This window comes from Eulemur rufifrons, chromosome 1, assembly GCF_041146395.1.
Source record: "Eulemur rufifrons isolate Redbay chromosome 1, OSU_ERuf_1, whole genome shotgun sequence".
Classification (NCBI taxonomy): Eukaryota; Metazoa; Chordata; class Mammalia; order Primates; family Lemuridae; genus Eulemur; species Eulemur rufifrons.
The window spans coordinates 21,487,794-21,513,390 of NC_090983.1; positions in this window are offsets into that span (position 1 = coordinate 21,487,794).

A 25,597-nucleotide genomic window follows, 5' to 3' on the forward strand; every position below is an offset into this window, starting at 1 on the left:
GAAATGATAAAATTTTTAAATTGTATTTTTTTTATTTTGATGAAATAATTAGGTTAAAGAATGTTTTCAAATATAAAGGTAACAACCAGTAGAATCAGAAAGAGGCTATACACTTCTCAATTTACTGGAGAAAAACAAAAGATAAGAAAACACTATATAAAGCAGAAGTTAGAAAATAAATTTAATACTTTGCATGAATGCATAAAAACAGAAAACAATATGACAGAAGAATGAACTTACAGGATTTAAATGGCCTATAAAAAACAAAAATTCACAGACTGGGTAAAAGAAAATAGCACAGCAAATTTTTTTGTATTCTAATTATAAGAAACACAATACAGGAAGGTTAAGGAAAAAAAAGATGGACAAATATTTATCAGAATTCAGAAAGAAATTTGTATTTGTTTTTTGGGCATCTGTATGCCCAAATTCTTGGCCAATAGGAACTTGACACATGTAATAATTATGTGACAATAAACAAAGGCACTATACATATGAAAAGGGAACAAAATAAAGTAAGGTTTATAGCATTAATTTTACACAATTAGCAATTACATTAAAAAGATAAAATTGGTAACAGGTCATTTAATATTAAAAATAAAAGATATAATCAATAATGATGTTACTAAGTCATGAACCTATATATTAATACATCTGATAGGGTAAAACAAAAAATAGATAGCAAATCTAAAACAATTTATTTAGGTGTCTTTATTATACTTCTTTCAGCCACATTAAATAAATACAAAATAAATAACGTTCTTAGAAAGTTTCTTACACTTTATACTCAGCAAACCAAGATTATACTTTTTTTAGTGCTTCTAAAAACTCAAACAAGGACTTCTAAAGAATCCATTCTTAAAAATGGATTGTAAGGCCTGCTTCAATAAAGGACCGTGGGAATAAAATAGCAATGTTATTCAGTGTCTCTACACATTTTGAGGCTCTATTTTACAAAGAAATTCACCGCACTCATTTAAAAAAAAAACTTTGGTAAAACATTAAGATAGTATTCTTTAAAAGTATAAATATATAGAAGGATGCATATACACATTTATTCATTCATACATGCTAGCTTATGTATGCCTTTGTAGGAGCGAAGGGAAAGCTTCCCTTCCACCCTCTCCGAAAGTTCACTGAAATGAATTGACAATAGACATATTTATAGGAGAAAAAACACATACATAAAATTTATTTATGTATATATGAACACGAGAGTCCCGCAAATATTTGACTCAAAAAAAAAAAAGCCAGATATTTGAAACTTATACAATCTCTTCATAGGAAAGAAGGAAGTAGGCAGGGGACAGAGGCTGCAGGAAATTTTAGAGGGGTTGTAAATGATTTTTAAAGGGGAAATGAATGATTCCAAAGAACAATGGCTTGGGAAAAGGTCCTCTGTGTTCTGTGGGAGGTGGTGGGAAGGTGAGGGGTAGAACTTTACTGTGAACAAATGTTATCTTATTATGAGATAAAGTCTCCCAGGTAATCTCTAGGAGTTGCCCTCAAAAGAATAAATGGAAGATCTAGATCTATCTGGGCATAGTGATGGCTTTAGTCTTCTCTTTTCCAGCAGTTAAGCTTTCCTGGTTATTTAATAAGATTCCTAGTGAAGGGGTCTTAGGGGTCCAAAGCTCATCATTTTGCTGCTGCTCAAACCCTCAATCTTAGACAGACCTCTGCATCTGAGCCTCAGGGTTTGGATTTCTCAAATTAAGATTTGCATAGGGGTTATATATAATTAAAGGGAAAAGTAATAAATATTTATTACATGAATGAATGAATGAATGAACCAAAAGTTCACTATTAGGTTAAACAGCATTAAAATCATTTGGATATCAAATGTTTTAAATGCCAGGAGACAAAAAAGTCTGGCTTGTTCTGGGGCCAAAATGCACTATTAAGTTGCAGTCTTCTTTCACCTGAACTGATGCACTGCCCTTTACTCTTTTCCCTCAAATAAACACACATCTGCTACCAGGTAATCATCCAATCCCCTTTCTCTCAAACTCAATTCTGGTTACTTTTTAAAAAGATGCTTTTGTTGTAACAACGTACTAGGTTTGCTGTACTTATTTTTGTCCATTAATCTAGAGCCAAGTCTCTTAGCCCCTAACTGCAGACTCAGTCCTGTATCAGGTCAGAGATAAATTCCCCCCTTAGCAAAGCTCTAATTTCATTTACACAGACTATTCAGTATAATATGGGCCTTAGAACTTAACTCTTAAGCCCCAGTTCTACCACATGGGCATCTTTCCAAGTTATTGCATACTTGTTCTAATCTCTTGGTCCTTCTCTTCTTGCCTGGTGCCTTGCCTTGATGTAATGTCAAGTACAGTAGTTTCTCTTGTTTTGTAACTCTGCTTTGTCCTTACAGTTTTCTCAAAGACCAGATTCCATTGACTGGGTTCCTGAAACAGTGCAAACAGTCTGCCTAGCAGCCTGAATCTCTCCATCTCTGTTCTCCATCTCTCCTTTATTGTGATTCTGACTCCTGCTGTTATGCCCACTTCTTAGCTCTGGTTGAACCTTCCCCAAACCTGCAATGATTATGTATAATCTCATTCTGTACTCTGTGGAGCCTGGACTTCTCCCACTAGTGTGCAGCTGAGTCTGCCCATGCTATCCAGCCACGTCTGTGTAGTGTCCAAGACTGGGCCCTCACTCTTGACTTTCCCTCTATTGCCTACCACATTAAAGCTCTCTCTCGGCAATCTTACTGTTAGTGTTTATTTTATGTTAGGAGAGTAAAGAAAAGGTATATGTTATCAGGGAAAAATACTTTCAGTCCTCAGCCACTGACTGACTAAATGCTGTAGCTGGAAAACTACATTTCCTTTACAGCAGACAGTTGGGGCATCTCTGCTCCTTGTTCTCTCTCTAGCTGGCCTCTTTTATACTTTGCATCTTATTCCCTTGTCCGTTGACAGTTAAATGTGCAGGGGTATACAAGAAGGATGGTAAGGGATAGTGAAGATAAACAAAAGAAGAGGGACACTCCCAGCTTGTCATTAAATGAGACGACTGGCTCTCCTCACTATTCTGCAAGCCCACCAATCTCTTCCACATTATGTGTAAAATGCACACATGCATACACATGCATGGACGCATGGGATTTAACAGTTTTATAAGAAAGGGTGTAAACTGGAAGTAAAGAGAAAGGGAAGCAAATCCTCATCTTACCATGTTTTATCTGTCACAGTTAACGATTACTATGGTATATTTATTATGGAACCTAATTATTGGTCTTGGCAAACGTGTATCTTAATTATAGTTATTAGGAAATGAAAGAGATTTTGTATTTCTGAGAGCTAAATTAGTGACACAAGCCTTAATGTTCACACTGTTAAACCAAGAGAGAACTCTTTGTTTAAAAATAAGAAGTTTAAAAATTGAATATTAATGCATGCTTTAATTATTCTTACAAGTGTATACATTTACTATTGCTTCCTTTTTAAGTATAATAAACATCAATATGAACACAAGATTTCCAGAAGCCCCTGTCTTCATCACTACTATCCCTTTGTTCTCCACATTATACACAACCTGGGCCAAGAAGGAGGGCCAAACAGCTGCTCGACAATCCTCACAGTAGTCCTCGCTTCACTAGGGGCCTACTCACTGTTCCAAATCAGAATTGTCTTTCTGCAAAACAAGACTCTTGCCACGACTTTAAAATATTGTCGCCTCCACATTTGTAACACAAAGCCAGATATTGCCTAGGAGCCTCAGCCAGTTCTGCAACCAAACAACTTGGACCAATATCAGAATATTTGAGGCTAAGTACAGTCAGTTATGCCTCCATTCTAATAATCCTGCACCACCAAACTGAAGGCCAGTATTTCTCTAAAACTCTCATTCTTTTGATGTGTTTTGTTCCTTGTTCTTCCTGTGATATTGACTTCCTTCCCTCAAGCTCTTCTGATGTATCCTCTGTATCTTCAAATTCTCCCTTCATCTATTAGCTGAACATATTTTTCTTTTTTTTAAGTGACATATGCCTTCACATCTGTACCATTTGTTATGGTGGGAGAGGGGGTGACAACATTCTCTTGGATAACTATTTTATCTTCTCTGAAGGCTCATGCCATAATGTCATATGGACTCTGTCATATGGACTCTTGTCACCACAATCAACTGAATTTTCAACAAATTATTCAAATTTGTCAAAAGTTGAGAGACTTCACATTCTTTCTTTCCATAAAAACTTCCATTATAATATTAGAAGGCCTCAGAATTCACGTAAATTAATTATCTAATTCCCCTCAACTCAGAAATCCTAGACCTCTTAATGCCCATGCTATTCCCAGTCCTCTTTGGCAACAAAATCTTGATGTTATACTCCAGCTCTCCCCTTAAATAACTCTATCTAAAACCATGTAAATAACAGCACTCCACAGTCAGACAAAAGCTTCTAACTATCCTAGCCTCATGCTGTCAGTCGTAAGAGTGAGATCCACGGGACCTCTTAAATAGAGAGAATATTGGCCTCTCAGTGAATCCTTCTCTCTTGACCTGTCAGGCCCTGATGACTTCTATCCTTTCCTCACTAAGTGTGGATGCTATGGTATATGATTTACTATATGAATTAATCTCTCATCAGCTTCCTTAATACCGTGGATCTCATCCTTCTATCACATACACCTAGAAAAATCTTAAATAAAAATCAATTCTATAGACACCCATCTGATTTCTATAAACAAAAGCTAAATGTTGTCAAAGGAAAACATGTACACACACGCACACATGAATATCAGTACCATTAAAATTGATTAACCCTGTCTCTCTCTAAATAAAAACACTTTACCTAGGCCCTTAGCATTATTTATCAGTCTTTTCACTTTTTTTAGCTTCTCTAATTTCCTTTTTGATAATTTTAAACTTCTACTATATCAGCTAACAACCTTGCTGCCTGCTTTATTGAGAAAATTGAGAATATCAGTTACTTAAATTCCTCTTTCCCTGACCCCTTCCCACCTCAAATACTTTAACTTTTATATCAATTATTTTCTATAGTTTTGAATGAAGTACCTCTTCTCTCATTAAAAGCTGTTATAACAATATTAGCAGAAATATTTAAAAATGACCTTTGTTACTTCCTCTGAGTTGCGTGGACAATGAGCTTGCCAGGACCTGGGTGGGCTCTTCCTTCTCCCTTCTCAAGGTACATACCCAAGTCCAGTTTCCTGTAGAACCAATAACTTCCTTCTTTAGCCAGGGTGGATTGAAGAATCCCCTAGACCCCTTAGATTCCTATTTCCCTAGGCATAGAGTAGCAGGCTTTCCCAGAGAATTCCTAGTAATTGGCTAGCACACCAAATCCAGACTGTCTAATGCCAGAACCCAGTGTATTCTCCTACCAACAAGGCCATTTCTCATGCTTACTCTGTTAATAGGGAGATACACAGAAGTGAGGGATTCTTCCACTAAAATGAAAAGATGCCCATAAAATAGTAATGAGATAGGAGCCCTTTTGCATCTTTATCTTGCTGATCCCAGTCATGCAAATTTCTCCTTTTTCCAATAAAGGCTCTACCATTAACACATGATATTGTAAAATTTTTTATGATTTCTTGTACAACTTAAGACAGCTCTGATAGAACACATCTGGCGTAAAAGAGCTAACATGTCTTGGATTTAACTATTGACACCTGAACTAGCATCTTACATCATTAGTCTATTTTCTGTACCTGTGTCTTTTACCTCTCCTTCTCTGTATTCTCTATTACTTTAGCTGACATATATGTGTAAGATTTCTCAAACCTAAAAAATAAAAATGAAAGAAAAACAGCACCACTTGGGCCCTGTCATTGCAAGTAACTCATAATCTCTATATGCCCCATTTGAGCACTGGAAAAAAAAATCTATTGTTCTCTCTTGTTTCTCACTAAAATATCCTCCTAGCGATGGTCCATACAGCAGCCAGAGTAATCATATATCAAACTGCATTGCCTTTTTCTTAAAAGTCTTTGCTGGGTTTTCTTTGGAAATTAAGCTCATCTTCATATCATCTGGTCTTCTCACATTTCTGACCATCTCTTACTCACTGTACTCTAGCTACACTGTTCTTTTCTTGTTTTAGTTTCTGTCTTAGGGCCTTTTCATTTGTTGTTCAGGCTGCCTAAAATTTTTTCCCACAAAATCTTTGTCAGGCTGACATATTTTTAGCATTCACAATCTCAGCTCAGTTACTACCATCTTAAAGTGGCTCTCCGAGACCTCTTCAATTCACTTCAATCTAGAACAAGACCTGTTTAACTCCATAATTCAATAACACGTATATGCTCTTGAAGTTATCTTGCATATTGATTGATTTATTTGTCTCTATATCCCCATCAGTACATTTCGTGTGTGCAGGGGCTTTGTCTATCTTGTTTGCTTGTAAACAAGTACTCTGAACAATAGTTGGCACATAGTATGTATTCATTTTAAGACTGTTCATTCTCTTAGGGACAACCTCACTCATTACTGGCCTCACTCATGGCCTCTTCAGTAAACTAATCCATAACTTTACAGCTGCAGATTCCACTGTTTATTGTCTTATTCTTCCCATGTTTCCTGATTCAAATTAAAAGTGAGTCTGTGCTGCAGTTTGTTTTCATCTGGGCAGAATATGTGGCACCAAGATATATCATAGGCCACTACCTAGCCTTATGGGGAGGTGACTCGAGTAGTTTTCTATTCCAGGCCAGGTGGAACAATAAATATGAATAGATATCACAGGCATATTCAAGGTGACAGGTATTTCAACTTAAAACAACCAGTCAGTATAAACCAAAAACCCTCACTTTAAACAAATTTATGAAATAACACATTTATGAGTTATATTAACATATATTGGCTCAAATTTATCTTTAGCCCCAAGAAGTCTATTCTGTATATTAAGGCATATCTCACTTGTATAGCTATTACTGCCTTAAGCAGAAATCAATTTTCCAAAACCTTTATAAATATTCTACTTCTTGATGAGAGTGATGATAGTTTGGCCCCTCTCTTGCATAGTTACTTTTTCTTATGATAACAATGTAGGTTGTGTGGTTTTTACTTTAGCACATTTTTGATAGTTTTACCAGAAATTGAAACATTATGCAGAAAAACTAGCCTGGGCTCCTTCATCAAGTCAGTGCCATAAAGAAAGGGAACGTACTAGAATAAGAGAGACTTTGTTCAAGAAGGCAGTTGGATATACAAGTCTGGAGGTCAATGGAGAGAAGTGGGCTGTGATAGTCTTCATCATAGAGGTAACATTTGGAGGCAACAGCACAAATGGCACTATGTAGGGAAATATTGAGGCAGAAAGCAAGTGGTCCTATTATCTCTGACACCTGCAGGTGAGTTAAAGGACCATCCAAATAGACTGAAAAGAATGCAAAGAGGAACACAGATGAGTATGGTATCATAGAAGTCAAAAAAAGATCCTGTTTTAAGAAAAAAAAACAACAACACAGTTTTGTCACATGCCACTGGGAGTTTAACACCTAATTAGTCTGTTAATTGGCAAAGAAGAGGTTGTCCATAACAAATGCCTCTAACCATACAAATTTACAATGTATGATCATTTCCTTTGTCATAGATAGCATAAATCAGATGTTTAGGGTTGAAGAGTCAGTGGGATATAAGAAAGTAGAATTTTTAAAAGACTGAACAAAACATCACAACAAAAATGTGAATTGATACAGAAAACAGTGAATGCATCCTTGATTTATTAAAAAAACTTCTTAACTATAGCATTTACTATTTATTAAAGATACATGTGTATCTCTTTGGAATGACTTTTTAAAAATGCCTAAGACCTAGATGAATGAATTTAGTTTTTTAAAACTTATTAAAGCTAGTTGGGTAATTTTATATTAATAAACATGTGATTGTTTGTATCTTGGTATGTAATCCTTTCTTAAATCATGTGTCTTAACTCAATAACTATATTATACACTTCATCTTTGGTTTGTACTTAACATGCACATGATGCCTTTAAATTTACCCCTATTTATGAGTCCAATGACCACTTTTAGGAAGATATAATAATTATTAATTTAGAAAAGATTAATTAAAATATTTACCTCATATATTAAAACATGTTCGTGGGAATTTCTTGCAAGACTTTTTTATTTTATAAGGAAAAACACTATTCTAAGGGAATGTTTTAAAAAATTATAATGAATTTAATTCCCAAATCTCACTTTAGCTAATATTTTCTACCTTTACCATTACCAAACTTGTTACAAGAGCTATTAAAAAAATGTTCAAATTGTTTGTTTTAATTTAATATAATTATGTAAAAAATATTAAAGCACTTTAACTGTAAACTTTACCTAAGTAATGGCTACCTCTGCCACCTGGTGGCAGAATCAAAAGGTATTAATATGTTGGTATCAAGGCCATAAGGAAGCCTCACTCACTGAGCAATTCTAAATTAATCTCCCAAATTGCAAGTATCATCTTTCACTTGAAAAACTTCAACATTTACAGCTTTTTTGTTTTTGTTTTAATAGGAAAATGCTCCATGTAGTTGTTTGGAACATTGATATCTGCATGCTGAGCACATTAATAATGCCTCATGCTAACAAAGGAACCATCAATTTTATATCTACAATCAAATTAGACATAAAACCTGATAATAATTCTCCATTTATTTTATATATACAGCAATTTCTATCATGCCTAAAGTTTTTTTAAATTTACAATCACTACATTTCAAGAAAGTTTTTTAAAGGGATTGATGTTTTCTTACATAACCCATTTGTTTTTTCCTTTATTTTGCAACAAACACTTCCAAATAAGCATCTGGTTTTTGTGATTTGCTACACTGCCTAGAACCTGACTTTTTACTGTGCCTTAGGCATTACAACCACCATTGTTATATGAAGATATCATTAAAATCTAAAAAAAATAATTTGAACTATAAGTTTATTTGCATTATAGGCATTTTACTGTAATTTCATATTTGCAGCCTTTTCTTCATTTAAAAAATGTGAAAGTTTACATGTAATTATATATCAGAGAATCACAAAATGGAAAAATTGTAAGAGCTCCTAGACATCACAAAGTTCATTTCTCTGCCCAAAGAATAAAATAAATGTTTCTCACAATATCAGTAACAAGCAGTTACCCAGCCCTGCTTATGTACTTTCAATAATAGAAAAATCCAGCTACAGTTTTGACAACACCCATCCTCAGAGAATTCTAAAAACCTAAAATATACTTCCCTGCAACTCACCCCTTTTGGCCTTGGTTGATTCTCTGGAGCCCTACAGAATAAATGCATACTCTTCAATATTTGAAGACAGTTGTAATGCTCCAACTGCCTACATTTTCTCTTCTTTAGGGCAGACATACTTAGATTCTTCAACTATTCCTCACATGGCACAATATCAATTTCTTCACTACTCTGATCTTTCTCTCTTTTTTCTTCCAGTTTGAAAATGTAGAGCCCAGGACTGGCCTCTCCTCTCCTGGTATCATATGACAAGCAAATCAAACTGTTGATGTTCACCTGAAAGTCCTCTCTATGTGTGTTCTTCCTTTGTCACATTAGACAACTTGGATTAAAGAAGAGAGCACCAGGCCAGAAAACAGAATTGTGAATTTGAGTTCTAACTCTATCCCTTATTAGCTCTATGACCATAAATATGTTTGATAATCTCTTTGAATTTTAGACTCCTCAACAGTAACACTGGTATTGCAATATTTAATGACATGCAGGCCATGAGTCACATTGCAGCCAGCTAATAATTCCAATAAGCATTACTAAGTTATTTCGCTGCTTATAATCTCTGAATGGGTTCCCATTGCTTGAGGATGAAGATAAATCTTCATAGTTTGGCTTAAAAGGCGCTACAGGAATTGGCCTTCCACATCATATCTGGCCTTATCACGTGTTATATTTCCCAAACTTCTCTCATTTCAGGCACATATTGGTCTTCTCTCCATTTCTTATTCTCAACATTCTGTACAGGGTTTTTATATCTGTGCTTCCTTTTTCAGGAATGTTCTTTAGTGCCCTCCTTCCTTAACTTCCTCTTACCTTCCTTAATCAGAGATAAAACATAATTTTCTGAGAGAATCTTCTCCTAACCTAATATATGGTTTCATATCATCATACACATCCTTCCACTCATCCAACTTCAGTTTTACTTGTGCTTTTGTAAATACTTGATTATGTCTGAGTCTTTAGTAGATTTTCAATTGTATTTGAGCAAAGACTACGCTTGTTTTTGCACTCAATTTTTCCTTAGCACCTATAATACGTCATCAATAACTATTTATATATAACAAATTGAAGTTCAGGGTTGCCAAATAAACCAAAAATTGAGAGGGAGACATTCTGTAAAGATGAAAGGAATGGGATATGAGTCCAGTGGTTCTGCCTTCAAGAAACTTTTTGATTCTAAGATGCAGAAGATCAGAAATGAAAATGTTAGGGAGAAAGCCACTGAAAAACAGAATTTTTAGTAGTCTTGCAGTGCCAGAAGACAAAAATTGGGAGGTAGGAATCTAGTGAGTATCTCAGGCTCTCAGTTGTGACCCCTAGAACTATTTGTTTTTTTAATCTACACTGAAGTTTCGTTTCTTGAGGCTACCTGTAGTCTCTCAGAAGAGACTGAAACACGGTGGGAAGTCCAGCTTCTGACACAATGCACAAGTAAAATCTATCTTTGCACCTTTCTTCTTAGCATCAACCATAAAATCTTTGTCATAAGATATTTTGTCTCACTTTTCTCATTATCATCTCTCATTACTATCTCATGACATTTTAGCAGAGTTATCTTGAGTTATCAACTCTCGGGAGATGGGAGATCTACTCTGTCTCCTATAATTGGTGTCCAATCTATTATCTTGCCATATTCCAAGGAAGCTTCTACCTGGTTGCTATAGTTGGCCATTAAAGGTGATCTGTCCATTGTCCTACTTGTAGGATATATACTTTTTCTGTAATTATGTAGCTTACTCAAATTTTCTATTATTTGTTTCTACTTAGATATTACACAGATATATCTACTTTATAGACAGAGATTGGTTTAATACAGAAAACAAAATATTCCTATTTACAGTACCCTGGAGAAAAAGACTACCAATTCATTTAATACAGCTGCCAGAGTTTTTTCATCTTCTTGCATAGTAACTTTAGCTCCTGATGATTCTTAGATTTCCTTCTGTTTTATATTTTTAATTCATTTTTTTCTGGAAGTAATAACAAGTGGTGAAAGGAAAGCATTAAGTTTAAAAAAGAGAGAGAGAGGCAAAGTCTGAATAATTCACCAAATAAGAAGTGTACAAATTAAACTCTGAATAATCAGTTTATATATTTTATTCTTCTTAACACCTTTGCTTGTTTTGTAAAATCATGAGTATTCTTAATATTATTCCTCTTGGGGAATCACATATTGGTTCTTTTGGTACAATATTAAACGTATTCATTATTGCCTTTGTCTTAAAAATAAAGGTAGGTGTTTGTTTTAACTTTTCTCAAAAGAAACTGTTCTTTCTTACATTGTCTCTGGAAAAAGAATAACAATTGTCTATCTCAGAAAATTAATGAGTTATACAATCAGATCATGATAAGAAACTGAACTCCAAGCTCATATATGTAAGAAGACAAGAATGATTAGAGTGTTTTTTTTTTTTTTTTTAAGCGAAAATTTGATTTCTCAGAAATTCTGTAAATCAGAGGAGGGCTGGTCATAGGCAAAATGGGTAAGAAAGGAAATGAGTCTCTGATACCTTTACATCTTCCTTTTTGTTTGACCGACCTCTTCCTCTCTTCATCCCCGTCTTCTCATCACTGAAGAACTAATCAGGAATTTGCCAAGATCTAAAACATTCCTCCCTTATCATCTCTCATCAAGTCCATTTCTTCAAAACAATCTCAGATAGGTTAAAAGCAACTATATGAGAAGGGGACTTGGTAAATATTTCAAACTTCTCCTTACAACATAAGAAAAATTCAAACAAAAAAGTGGCCTTTTCTCATGCTCTTCTTTTCAGACATTATTGGTGTGTAGGTGACCTGAAAATGTTAGAGATAATTTGCCACAAATGCTAGTATGTAAATGCCTGTATTTACATGGAATTTATAACAATGTGACTTGGCATTTATAAAGTATTTCATTCTGATTTTATAAATTAACAGAGCAGACTCGATCTTGTCAAATAAACTAATTATCATTCATATTATATATTTGGTTCCTACAATAACTGTCAGGAACTCAATTATTCTGAAGCTTAGAACACTTTCATCTCCTCTCATATTTATGCCTAAATTCAGTGATTTATAACCATAAGTAAATGACTTTGAAATTGACAATTCACTGTTCTCAAGTTCCATCTCAGATTCTCTGTTCCTACCACCTTGCTTTATTTTTCAACCTCCATTTACTCCTGGTATCTCATACTTGGGCTCATTCTCTTTACCCTGGAATTCACCCTCAGTTCATCTGTTTTCCTGGCTTGTAAAAAATTTGTTTGGACAGTATGTAAAGACTTGTGCCTCAGTTTTTAGCCCTTAAAAGATTGTGCTTTTTGCAAAACATAAATTTGACTGTGGATCTAATATGGCATATGCCTGGACAATCTGTCAATCTCCTAAAATATAGTCTTATATTTTTTATCTTTTAGTACATGATGAAAACAATGGGACTAAATGACTGAATTTAGTGACAGCTTTCAGATTTGTATTGCCAAGGAATGCATTATTATCTTAAAGACAGCTGATTCCTAGAATCATAAATTAGTAACTATTGACTGCAATCTTAGATGTTACTTGTCTTATCTAAGTCTGTTTATTTATTAAATGCAGGGCATAATTTTAGTGTCCTTTTCATAAAGCTATTGTTAGGATTAAATGGGCTAATGCTTTAAAGGTGCTAAATAAAATTTACCTATCTTACTTGTGAGATATCAGATATATTTTCTAAAATACAGTTTGTTCTTTAGCTACCATGCCAACAATTTCACTGCTTCCATCTCAACAGCTGCCTTTGGAAATAACTATATTGGGAAGAAAAGTTTAAAAGAGAATGATCTAATCAACATAAGGGAATGGACAAAGTCAAAGCAATATAACAAAAAGAATAGTAAAGGAAACAAGCAGAAAAAGAATCCATTTTTACTAGCCCTTCCATTTTGCAGAGCCTAAATACTTTGTTTTAAAATACTGCTTATAAACATGGGCTACTGTTATGATTTAAGCTACCATTTACATACTACACTATATAATGTGCATATATGCTATGCCCAATACAATTTCACTTCTTGAATGAACTTATATGGAACAAATTGCAGGGAAGAAATATCACATAGACTTTTTTGTCACTGCAATTAAAATAATTTTCATTTCAAATTCAGCAAGTCTTTTTAGAATAGAAGAATTATTCTCTGATATTGAGTGTTCTAAATAGGAACAAAATGAACAGTTTAAGTTTGAACCTTAATTCAAAACATCCTTGCCTTTAAACACACCTCTTTGATTCAGGGAGCAATCTTTATTATACTTTGTAAAAGGTTGAAGTGTTTCTCAAATTTGGCTTTGAATATAAGGGTTAAGAATCTGATGGGTCTGTAAGTCTCTTTGGACAACATGGACATTTTAACAATGTTGATTATACTGATCCATGAGCATGACATGTTTTTACATTTATTTGTGTCATCTGCAATTTCTTTCCTCAATGTTTCATAGTTCTCCTTGTAGAGATCTTTAACCTCCTTTGTTAAGTATACTTCTCAGTATCTTCTTTTATTTTAGCTATTGTGAATTGTATTGGCTCTTTGATTTGACTCTCAGCTTGACTGTTATTAGTATATAGAAATGCTACTGATTTGTGTATATCTATTTTGTAACCTGAGACTTTGATGAATTTATTTATTAATTCCAGGAGTCTTTTGGTGGAGTCTTTTGGATTTTCTAGATACAAGATCATATTGTCAGTGAAAAGTGATAGTCAGACACTCTTTCCCAATTTGGGTAACTTTTATTCCTTTCCCTTGTCTGATTGCTCTAACTAGGACTTCTAGTTCCAAGTTAAATAGAAGTGGTGACAGTGGGTACCCTTGCCTTGTTTCAGTTCTTATGCAGAATGCTTTCTACTTTTCTCCATTCAGTATGATGTTGACTGTGGGCTTATCACATATGGCTTCTATAATTTTGAAGTATGTTCCTTCTATGCCAAATTGGTTGAGAGTTTTTATCATGAAAAGGTGCTGGATTTTGTTGAATGCTTTTTCTATATTTATTGAGATGATCATATGACCTTGGTTTTGCTTCTGTTTATGTGGTGAATTACATTTATTGATTTAAGTACATTGAACCATCCTTGCATCCCTGGGATGAAGCCCACTTGGCCCTGGTGGATTATTTATTTCATGTGCTGTTGAATTCAGTTTGCTAGTATTTTATTGAGGATCTTTGGATCTATATTCATAAGGAGTACTGGACTATAGTTTTCTTTTTTTGTTGTTGTTGTGTCCTTTCCTGGCTTTGCTACCAAGGTGATACTGGCTTCATAGAATAAGTTGGGAGGGTTCCTTCCTTCTCAATGTTATGGAATAATTTCTGTAGTATGGGTACCAGCTTTCCCTTGTAGGTCTTGTAGACTTGTGCTGTGAATCCATCTGGTCTGGGGCTTTTTTGGATGGGGGATTTTTTATTACTGCTTCAATCTCACTGCTCATTATTGGTCTGTTCAGGAGTTCTATTTCTTCTTGATTGAGCCTTGGGAGGTTGTATGTTTCCAGGAATTTTTTTCATTTCCTCTATGTTTTCTATTTATATGCATAGAGATTTTTGTAGTATTCACAAATGATATTGTATGTATACCATGGAGTACTACTCAGCCATAAAAAGAAATGAATTAATGTCTTTTGTAGCAATTTGAATGTAACTGGAGACCATTATCCTAAGTGAACTTTCTCAAGAATGGACAAACACCACATGTACTCTCTAATAATTTGGAACTAACCAATAGGCACACATGGGCACAGACAGATGTAAAAGTCATTGGAAATCAAAAGGGGGGAGTGGGGATGATGGGAGGCACAAAAACATACCTTACAGGTCCAATGAACACTATTTGGGTGATGGGCTCGCTAATAGCACTGACTCAAGTATTACAAAAGCTATCCATGTAACAAAAACATTTGTACTCCCTTAATATTTTGAAATTAAAAAAAAATTATGGATGATGTTTATAAACAAAAGACCTTGTTAAATTCAAAGGTATAAGTTAATTTAAAAGAACCTAATACATTTGAGAAGCAATGCATATTCATAATCCACTGAGAAATGTCTTTTATTCATGGCTCATTAATAAATTACATAGGTACATGACAGATACATGGAGGTGTTAAGAAGTTATACTTTATGACTTCTGGGATGTACAAACTGGACCATAGGGGAAAGAACTAGCATTTTAAGAAGAAAACATGAATGTTATCTTGTCTCTTTACTTCTGATTTGAGGAACCAAATCTTGCTTTATTTATTTAACATCTTTTAGAGAATTCCATTTGGAATCGTTACCAGTCCTTATAGTAATCCTCCATATAGGTAGACTACACAAAGGACGTAAATCCCAGAAACTTAAAAACTTGAAATTAGTTTTCCTAGTCTTTTTCAAATGATATTCAAGTTGTAACATACAAACAAATGATGGCTAGCTATTTGAAAATAAATTTGAGACTAAATTATGTGTGCAGAAATAAAATTGGTGATTTTTTTGTTCTGAGTGACTGAAAAGTGAGGGGAAGAGTTAACATGCATAGATCTTTCAAAAATTTTTGACTCTCAATGGGAGGAAAGAGGTATGATGGTAGCTGAAGTGTTTAAAATAAAGGTTTCATGTTCTGTTGTTTTGTATCTTTTTGATACTGTTTGTCTTGGTTTGCTAGGAACAACAAAAACAAGTTTTTAAATATTGATGTCAAAAATGTAAAGAAGACAAACTTAATAAAAATATTAGAGAAGGAAAAATTGCCTAAAATTCTGAGAATGATAGAGAGGTAGGATTCACATCTCCTGTGATTGAAGGAAGGACACCACCATTTCACTAGGAAAAGCAGCACTGGCAAGATGCATGTCAGTTTTAGAAATGTGACAGCCGGACAATGAGGACTTCCGGAAAGATTAACATTTTCACTGAGAAGTAGAAAACAATGAAATTTGATGAGTAGAAAACAATGAAATTTGATGATGCTGTTGTAGGAGTGTCCTCAGAGAAGTAAGGAGAGGAGAACATGTTTAACTCAGTCATTTCAGACTGGGGAAACTTGAACTGAGTTGAAAAATTGAGCTTATCAGGCAGTATGAGGAAGTTGGAAAGTCTGGGAATTTTTGTAGCACTTTAGGACTGTTAAAATAAATATCTATGTCTAATCCTTACAACAATACATTGAGAGAGGAACAATTGTTGCTCCTTTATAGATGAGAAAACAAAAGTTCCATGGGGTCAAATGGAATATACCATAGCCAGTACTATGAATACAATTTGCTTCCACCTAGCAACAGCCATGGGATTCCTTTGCAGTTTCGTTTTACGTGCTAAATACTGTGGGCCATTGTAAAGCAGTTCTCACTTCAACTCTGTTCTCTACCTGTAAAGTTTTGTTTTGTTTTTAATTGGTGACATTTTAAAACAACATTTCTGAGAATTTGCCTTAATCAATACTGGTTTGTTTTGAAAAAAAAAAGATGTGCTTGGTTTGGGAAGGCATCTTGTTCTGAAAAAATTTGGCTTCCAATGTGTCATAAAATTCTCCGAGTCTTTAATATGTTAATGATGATTTGACTTTAATATAGGATGATATAAGGTGTACAATATTTTAAAACATTTATTCATGAACACTTTTTTCATTGAACATCTTTGTAGAACTTCCCACAGAACACACTTTGAAAAATGTGACTTAAAACATTTTTACACTCACTCCTAATCCTTTCCATTAAATGATAAGGACCTCTGTTACCAAGCTTGACTTACATTTTAAAAGAATAGATTTTAGAAAATCCATATGGATATTATAAAAACATTTTTATTTAAAATATTTAACATATATTTAAGAATGAGCATATTTTTCCTGTTTAGGATTAGAATGCACACACTTCTCCCATTCAATTTCCAGATTTCTACAATTCAGCCCATTACTGAGAGAACACTAGTCTAATCCCTTTTACATGGTTTAATGCTCTTATTTTGTGCATTCCTTAAACTGTTGTCAAATAGTCTCCCCTAAAAATTGTGATTATCTAGTTGAACCTGATGTACCATTTTATTCTTCAAATCTACTTTCTTTGTATAAACAAACAGGAGATGTATTAAAGATCAGTGATAGTATTTGCTTTACACTTTTACCAAAAATGTCTCATGACTCAAAAACGAGGGGTATATAGAAAAGATTTAAGTTTTTTCAAACTTTACTTTTCTTCAATGAGGAATTATCTTTCTATTGTAAACTTAAAAAACAAACAAACACTCAAAGGTTTGTAATTTGTAAAGCCTTGATTATAAAGACTCCTATATTAATTTTGTTCTGAAAGAAACTTGGCAATCAAAATGAAGGTTTGTTTAATATTTTAACACTTTTTACCATGTCCACACCACTGAAAACTTATTGCTAAATTAACCACAATTGGAGATCATTTCAAATTGCTTCTAAAAAAAATCAGTGATAATTAAACCACCAGGGATTTCTCAGTGGATACTTATGTGCTATTTTCATCTAAAATAGTATTTCTAATTTAGTTGAGTAGAGAATAGATTAAAGCAAAATATTCAGGCATCTGTTGGAAGACAGATTAAAGTGAGACAACAAAAGTCAGAACAGGCAGAAGAAAGTTCTTTCAGACATCATAATGTACATCTTCAACTGATGTCAAATAGGGCAGAGTTGAAACATGACAAAATTTTTTAACAGGTAAAAGTTACCTGCTATACCTTAGGCTACCTTCATTCTTTTACTTTTGTGTATACACAAAGACACACACAAGTACATGCATGAGCACATATACATACACATATACACATACTCCTTGTTATGTATACATTTTATATAATCACTATATTTTTACCCACAATATAAAACAGAAGTATACAAATATTAAAGTTAAACCAAAAATATATTTTCAGTTATAACGGCCTGAGTTGTGGAGAACATGTAAGCTGGTGAGAATAGTGCTTTAGAAAGGGCATGTTCAGAGAATAGAAAATGAGTCGTGGGAATTGAACCCGAGATAAACATGTTGATAGTTGAGAGTTGGGGGTGAAGACTTGAAAGTGTATAGAAGAAAATTACAAAGTTGAAAAGATAGTTTGGGAAATTATTTTTGAGAGTTTTGAACGCCAAAAATAATTGCATCTTATTTTACAGGCAGTGAGTCATCAATGATATTTAATAATTAATTTAAAATAATAAAATCCATGGTTTATAATAGTAATTTTGACTATAAGAAAAACATAGTGTATTGGGAAGGATAAGGAAGTGAATGGTGTCACCGAATTAGAAGGTAACTAAAACAGCAAGAATCACATTAAAGGATACGGCAGTAACAAGTAGACGGAAAGGGCAGAAAAGGTGAGAGACAAAAAGCTAAGGGTCATTTTTGAAGGGCAGATTTTAATATGAATGGTTAAGAAAGACCTAGAGAAATGAAAAGTAAAAATAATACCCAGGTTTTGACTCAAAATAGATTGGATGATAATAATGTCATTATCAAGAATTGGAAACATGAGGATTCACAAATTATTTTTAACTTCCCTACTCTTAAAAAGGATTTGAGGCAACAAAAGATGCATATATTTGGGGTTTGAAAGTATACAGGTAGGTAAATTCAATTTTAGTTGAAAAATCAATCTATTTGGAATTTCAAGTATCATAGAGCCTATGGGCAAAGTATAATGAAAACATGAGAAAATTAGGGAGAGTTCCTTTGAAACAAAAGAACAATTACATCTTGTAAATGAATAAGACTATCACTGAACAGAACTGTCAAATGTTGAATGTAGTTTATGTGTGTGTCTTTTTTAAGCTGCTAGTGAAACAAAAGATAGAGTGACAAATAAATTGGTCTGCAAACAATGGCTTCAAAAAATAATAATTTTGTGTGTATTTTTCAGGAAAGATGCTGAATATCCTCTCAGACACTTCTGAATATAAAGGCAATGGTAAGGCTCAGCATTGTGGTTTTACTTATTAAATTAGCATAACTAATGATTAGTCATTTTTACTGGTGACTATGATATGAGAAACCATATAAGTGACTGAAGTCAAATTTATTAAAATGTTTGATAAAACATCAAGGCCCATACTAAATATCAAAAATGGTATTGATCTCGCTCAGTTATTAACCTCAAATGAAATACTATAGCCTATAGAAAGGATGGTTGTTCTTGCAACTTTGAAGTAATCAAATGAATGAATGAATTTATTTGAAGGAATTCCAATCTGGTTTTAGATTCCAGTGTAGGCATTTTTAAGTGCTCCACTACAATCATAGTGACTAAAATGGCCCTTCCAAAGTATCTGCATTCAATTGTTTATCTTTAAGTAAACGAACATTCTTCTTTCAGTAATGGAACAAATAGGAAAAATATTCAGACTTCTGATATTCATCTATCCTTATACTGAATACTAAAAAGGAAGAGGGAAGAAATTATGTTACTTAGGATTACTATAAATGGAAAGAGTCTATCTATAGAAATTAAGAAATGATTTATTACCTTATTATGAAGAAGCCATACAAGTATATTATCAATTTGTCACATCCGTAAAATAAGCAAACAAGCAAAAACAATAACAAGAGCTAACACTTAAGAGAAGTGCTACTATCAACTGACTTGAAGCCATTACTGAGACATTGGCTGAACAGAAGTCATTACATCATTTAATTTTAGTGTCAAAACTTTACATTCCCCCTTTAGAAAAAATATTGTATGCCTTTTTTCATAAATGCACATGCATACACACACATAACCTAGGCCATTAAATTTCAATCAACATGGTGTACATTAACCATTTAGGGGTTTCCATTCCTAGAGATCCTATAATCTATTGGCATCTTTGGAAAAGATCGGTATTCACATTTTTGTAATACAGTGGCTATAGACTAGCAAAAGTTATAGTCTACAACTATAAATCCAAACCTATCATGTACAAAAGGCTTTATTCAATTAATATAGAGATTTATCTGGGCAAAAATATATTTTCTACATCTGTCAAATTTCTGAAATTACTTATATTTAAATATTTTAACTCCTCCCTGGATGATCCCTAGCCTTTTGATTTGTCATGTTCACCCTTATTGATATGTGAGACTGGTATCAGGGGTCCTCACCTCTAGTCCTACTTGCCCAGCTAGTTAGTTGTATGATTTGGGGCATATTTTTAAACTACTTCATTAGATATCAATTTTGATATATAGATATTTATATAGATTGATAGAGCTACATGGACAATGAAGGTAATTTTCTGTTCTTTTCTGTTATTTCATCTTACATATCTGCATAATTTGGTCATAGAACTTCAGTTCCTCGGGCTCAAAATTTAAAAGTTATTACAGATTTCTCTGTATTAATTGTATACCACATGCAATGCTTTTGGGCATACCTTTAAAATATCTATTAAAGCCTGCTGCCTGTCGTCTCCACTGTGACAGCTATCATCTCATTTGTCATCATCATCAGCCTGAAATTGCTGTTCACTTGTTTCCTTTCTATCTCCCCCATCAGAATTTATGCTTTACAGGAGCAAACCCCTTTTTCTCTTTACAATCTATTCCCTGTGTCTCGGATATGACATGAAACACATTAAAACAAAATGATTTAAAAACAGTGGTTTCTTTCTCTTTTACAAACAAAAATGTACTATGTATGGTATATTCTCATATGCAGTACTGAACTTTATATCTGGAGTGCGTACCTGCTTAGTGGATCACTTATATTATCTATATATTTCAAAGGAGAAATGATGACTCTACCAGGATTTTGTTTTTAAATAAACAAACAAAAATATATTATTTTCACATTCCATTACACAGACACTTATGGCTTCCACATTTTCTATACAATATGGTATCAACAAGAAAAATGATTTTAAATTATTTAACTTCAATAACCAGGGACAGATAGTTAAACTTCAATGTAAAATTTAACTATCTTTTACTTCTTTCTCAAAGCTATGGTGTACAGACTGATAACACTGAAACAAAACATCTTTCCATCTGAAAGGCTTATATGCTTGGTAACTATAAAAATAATAACATAAAAAATAAAATAAAATGTAACCTGCCAATTCCACTAAATATTACTAGTAACATGTCAAAATTGAATATTATTGACAAAAATAATCTGTTATCATTTGATGCCTGTTTGTATGTTACTTCTTAGTACCTTTTAGACATACCCAGATTCAATAATGAAAACATAGAATTAATTAGTATATAGTAATTACAGGTTTGCAAAGACTGTATTGCCACCTTCAGCAGAAAGCTCAAGTGCCAACAGTGTGATATCACTATTAAACTGTTTCTTATAATAAATTGCCTTCAAAAAGTCAGTAGGTGAAATCAAAATCACATTCCTTAACATTTCCTTACAACAAGCTGTTGCACTTTAATGTAGCTGACTACACTCCAGATGATTGTACTTCAATATAAGACCTTCTTGTATTATCAGGTGAATGAAAAGAAACTTGTCACTGGGCTGTGCTATTTTATTGTATTTCAACATCATATTTAGGATTTAATTTTTACTATTATAAGACCATCCTAGCTTTCATATTTATTAAAGCAAAAATAGATTTTTTCAAATCCATGAATGTTACAAAGTCTAATCTCATAAGGTGTAATATGTTTAATATGTTTGTGCATTGTTTTACCTTGACTAGACATAATCTATAAGTACTTCTTATGAAATGTACAGTGGAATATAATGAAGCTAAAATGATTCTTCATATTTTATTGCCACATTCAACTAGTATCGATAAAAAAAAGTAAAGATGAGCAATCCCTTCTCAGTTCCATTCTTTTCTAACTATTTCACTGCAAGCATAAATGCTTTCAAATTATAGGCACAGTCTTTCCAGGCCTTTGTCCACATTGACAAGGCTCACAATGACTTAAAGAATGGCCTTAATATTTAGGTGAAGAGTAGTGAGCAAGTGAAATAAATGCCTAACATTTGTCTCCCTGTCCTAAACTCAGTATCTGGTATGTCTAAAGATATGGTTCCAAATTTTAAGATTCATAAGGATCACTCAGGGTGGTTAATACAGATTATTAGATCTTATCCAAAGCCTAATAACTGGAATAGGTATAACTATGTAAATTTTTAACCAGAATTCCAGAGAGTTATAGTAGGTCACATTTTGCTAAACACTAGGTTAGAATTAACTCTCAAGATACCTCTGTGCCCAGTGAGCTGCAGACTTCCTCTAACCTATGCCATGGCCTTCTGAATATACAACTGTAATTATGCTTTTATTTCTTGATCGTAGTCTGTCTCCTTTAGGAAGGTGGAGTATTTTCCTGGTTCCTGATAACCTGGCCATATCTTGCCAAACCCTTCTTCCTAAGACCATACAATTCATGTCCCTAGTCAAATACAAGTCATCTACACCACCTACAATTACAATGATGGCATGAGGCAACCTAGAAATATCCTACCTTGCCCTGGAGGAACCTGCTGCCATATTACATATACACTGGACAGTGTCATCTGTACTACTGTCACTACCTAAAAGACTAGTGCTAGAGTTATGTGAGGTACTTGACCCTGGATTCACCTGTTTTCAGTTTCCTACCCCTTCCCTATCTGTAAGTATTGGAACTTCAGCATGCTTGAAAGTTAATACTATAAGAAACTAATATCCTTTTCCTGAATGTATATTATTAATATAATGTTTTACTATACTAATATCTATATACCAATATATAATAATTCCTATATATTAAAATCACCTTGCAAAGGACCTGAAAAATATCTTGTGTAATCACAAATAATCTGGAGGAATCACAAAAAAAAAAATTCAGTGAAATTTCAGTAGTTTCAAATTTCCCTAAGCACTTATTAGAAAGAAAATACTAAGCTAAATGACATACGATGGAAGAAAACTCATAACTTTGTGATTTCACATGGAATGGAATCATGAGCTTCAATATAAACAAGTACACAGTAAAATAATTAGTGAAAATACTAATAATATATGGACATAAAATGATGGCTTGCAAGCTTTCAATCACTGGCCAAAAAAGAGAACAGGAGTCTCTGTATTGTTATTCTACTGCTAACTAAATAAGGTTAACAAATTGATGGCTTTCCTAATCTAGGTTTTGGAAACCCAAAATAGAGCATTAATCTATTCATTATTACAAAGTATAATTAGATATGTTTTAGTGCACTGTGTAGCTTCTGGTGCTTCATAAAATACAAAGCAGAGAAAAAGATTAAAAGAACAGCAAATACAAAAACCAAGGCAATAGGGAAACCAGTATGAGAATACACTAATGTGGAACATCTGATTTGAAAGATCAGGCAGTAACTGATCATGAGAAAGGTTCATAAAATCATGAACAATCTTATGGGAAAAACAAGACCTTCATTATCAAATCTCAATATGTTTAAAAAAAGCTTGAAACCCTTTGCAATTCAGTAGAAATTTTCAAGAGAAAGAAATGTATATTTACTATGTAAAATGTATATATTACTATGGTTGTTATAACTATGATAAAAAACAAGTGGAGGAAAGAGTAGCAGAGGACAGAGAGATCAGGGAATGTTAGGGGTGATAATATCATAATCTTACAAAAGGGGGGTCAAAATAGCATTTCTAGAGTTGATGGAAAGGTGATAAAAGAATATATTATTTACAGTTAAAAATATAATCAATAAAGGAATAAAAATGGTGATATAACTATATTGGGTGGTTGTGGAGAGAAGAGATGGGAAAGAGGATAAGAAAGCCAAGTACTGACCTAGCCTAGCAGAAAATCAGCAGAACGTCTGACATGAGAAAAATCAAGACTGTTGGAATATTCATGTTATTCAGAGATTTGAATTAACCACCAAAGAACAAAAGAACCACAAAAGAACAAAACCCAAAAAGACTTAAAAGTGATTGTCTCTAGCTACAGCAATTGAGAGTAGGAGTAGTGGGGCCATAAATTGCTACCTTTAATTATATGACCAGCTTTATTTTTTGACTTTGTTACGGTTTCTTTCTAATTTCTTATTGAGGTCTTTCTCTTAAGAGTGGCCATAAGCTCCAGCCTTGTCCTGACCTTGGAATCCAAGGGATTTGGGCATGAATGTTCACAGTATGCCTTGTATGGGATACTTCTTTATCCTGGTAGATGGCCTAATGCCTACATATCTGATTGTGACCAGGGGTCCCTCTCACAGGAGATTTATGTATACTGGCAGATACCGTTGTGGCTCTTATCTGACATGTATCCAGTTTATTCTCACCAAAATAGCCACTCTGTAAAAGAGCCCTGATTGGAAAGAAGGTTAGGTTCAGAGGTGTATCAGGTGAGACACCATGAGGAAGTGAAGCCAAAATGCATGAAACAGAAGAAATTCATTACTCACGGGTCTCTGAGAGGTTAGTGGTGCTGACAGGAGGCTGACAGGAAGTCTGGAAGTAGCAGGTAGCTCAACCAGTGAGTGAGGAGCAAGAGACTGGACTGGTGGTGCGGTCATTAGCATACATCGGTGTTATCCCTTAGGCTTTCCCTCAGGGGTTGTGGATTAGCTAGTTTAAAGAAAACACCTGTGAAGGGGAACTTATTTACACAACTCTGCTGAATATTAGGTTTCATCATGGTCAACAGCTGTGGGGTGTGTTGAGTTTTGGGTTGGTGGGGTGAGGAACAAGCAGGCAATATGGCACATGGAAGATTTAACGAGGTGACAGTGTATCACAAGGCTTTGAATAACTTATGTCGGGCCTAAAAATGAAAGTTGAGGCAGCAACTGTTAAACTATGTTAAACAAAGTTGTGGAATTTAATACTAACAATTGAAGTAAGTAAATAAAATTTAAAATATATTGTTAATTATATTGGTACAAATACAGAGGACACACTATTTTTGTAGTATAAACAGAAAAAAATGCATTATGAAATCTTAAATGACTTTCTGAATCATCTTGAAAGCTGAAAACACAGACCCTACAATGCACGTAACAGAACCACCATGAGAACTACAGCACCAGACCACCCAGGAAACTAACATGTCATCAGTGACACAGAACCTGGTGGTGATTAGGAAGCTGTTTATGTTGAGGATGCAGCCTGTGTCATGTGAACCATGGTCCTGGTAAAGCACCCTACAGATATTAGATTATTCCTCCAGGTGTTTATTAGCAGAAAATAGAAGCATAGCCTAGATTGTATACTACTTTCCAAATTTTACTCCAGTATATCTAATTGGCAAAACCCAAATTACAAACAGAAGTCAAGCTTCAAGCAGTTCTGAAAACCGTAGCTTTTTAACTTCCCAGCCTTTGCAGCACAGAAAGGTTGCATAGAGAGAAGTGAGGAAGTGAGTCAATTTACTAGCCACTGTAGTCACCACCTAAATAAAGGGATGTGAATTTTTAATCTCTTCAAATTTCCAA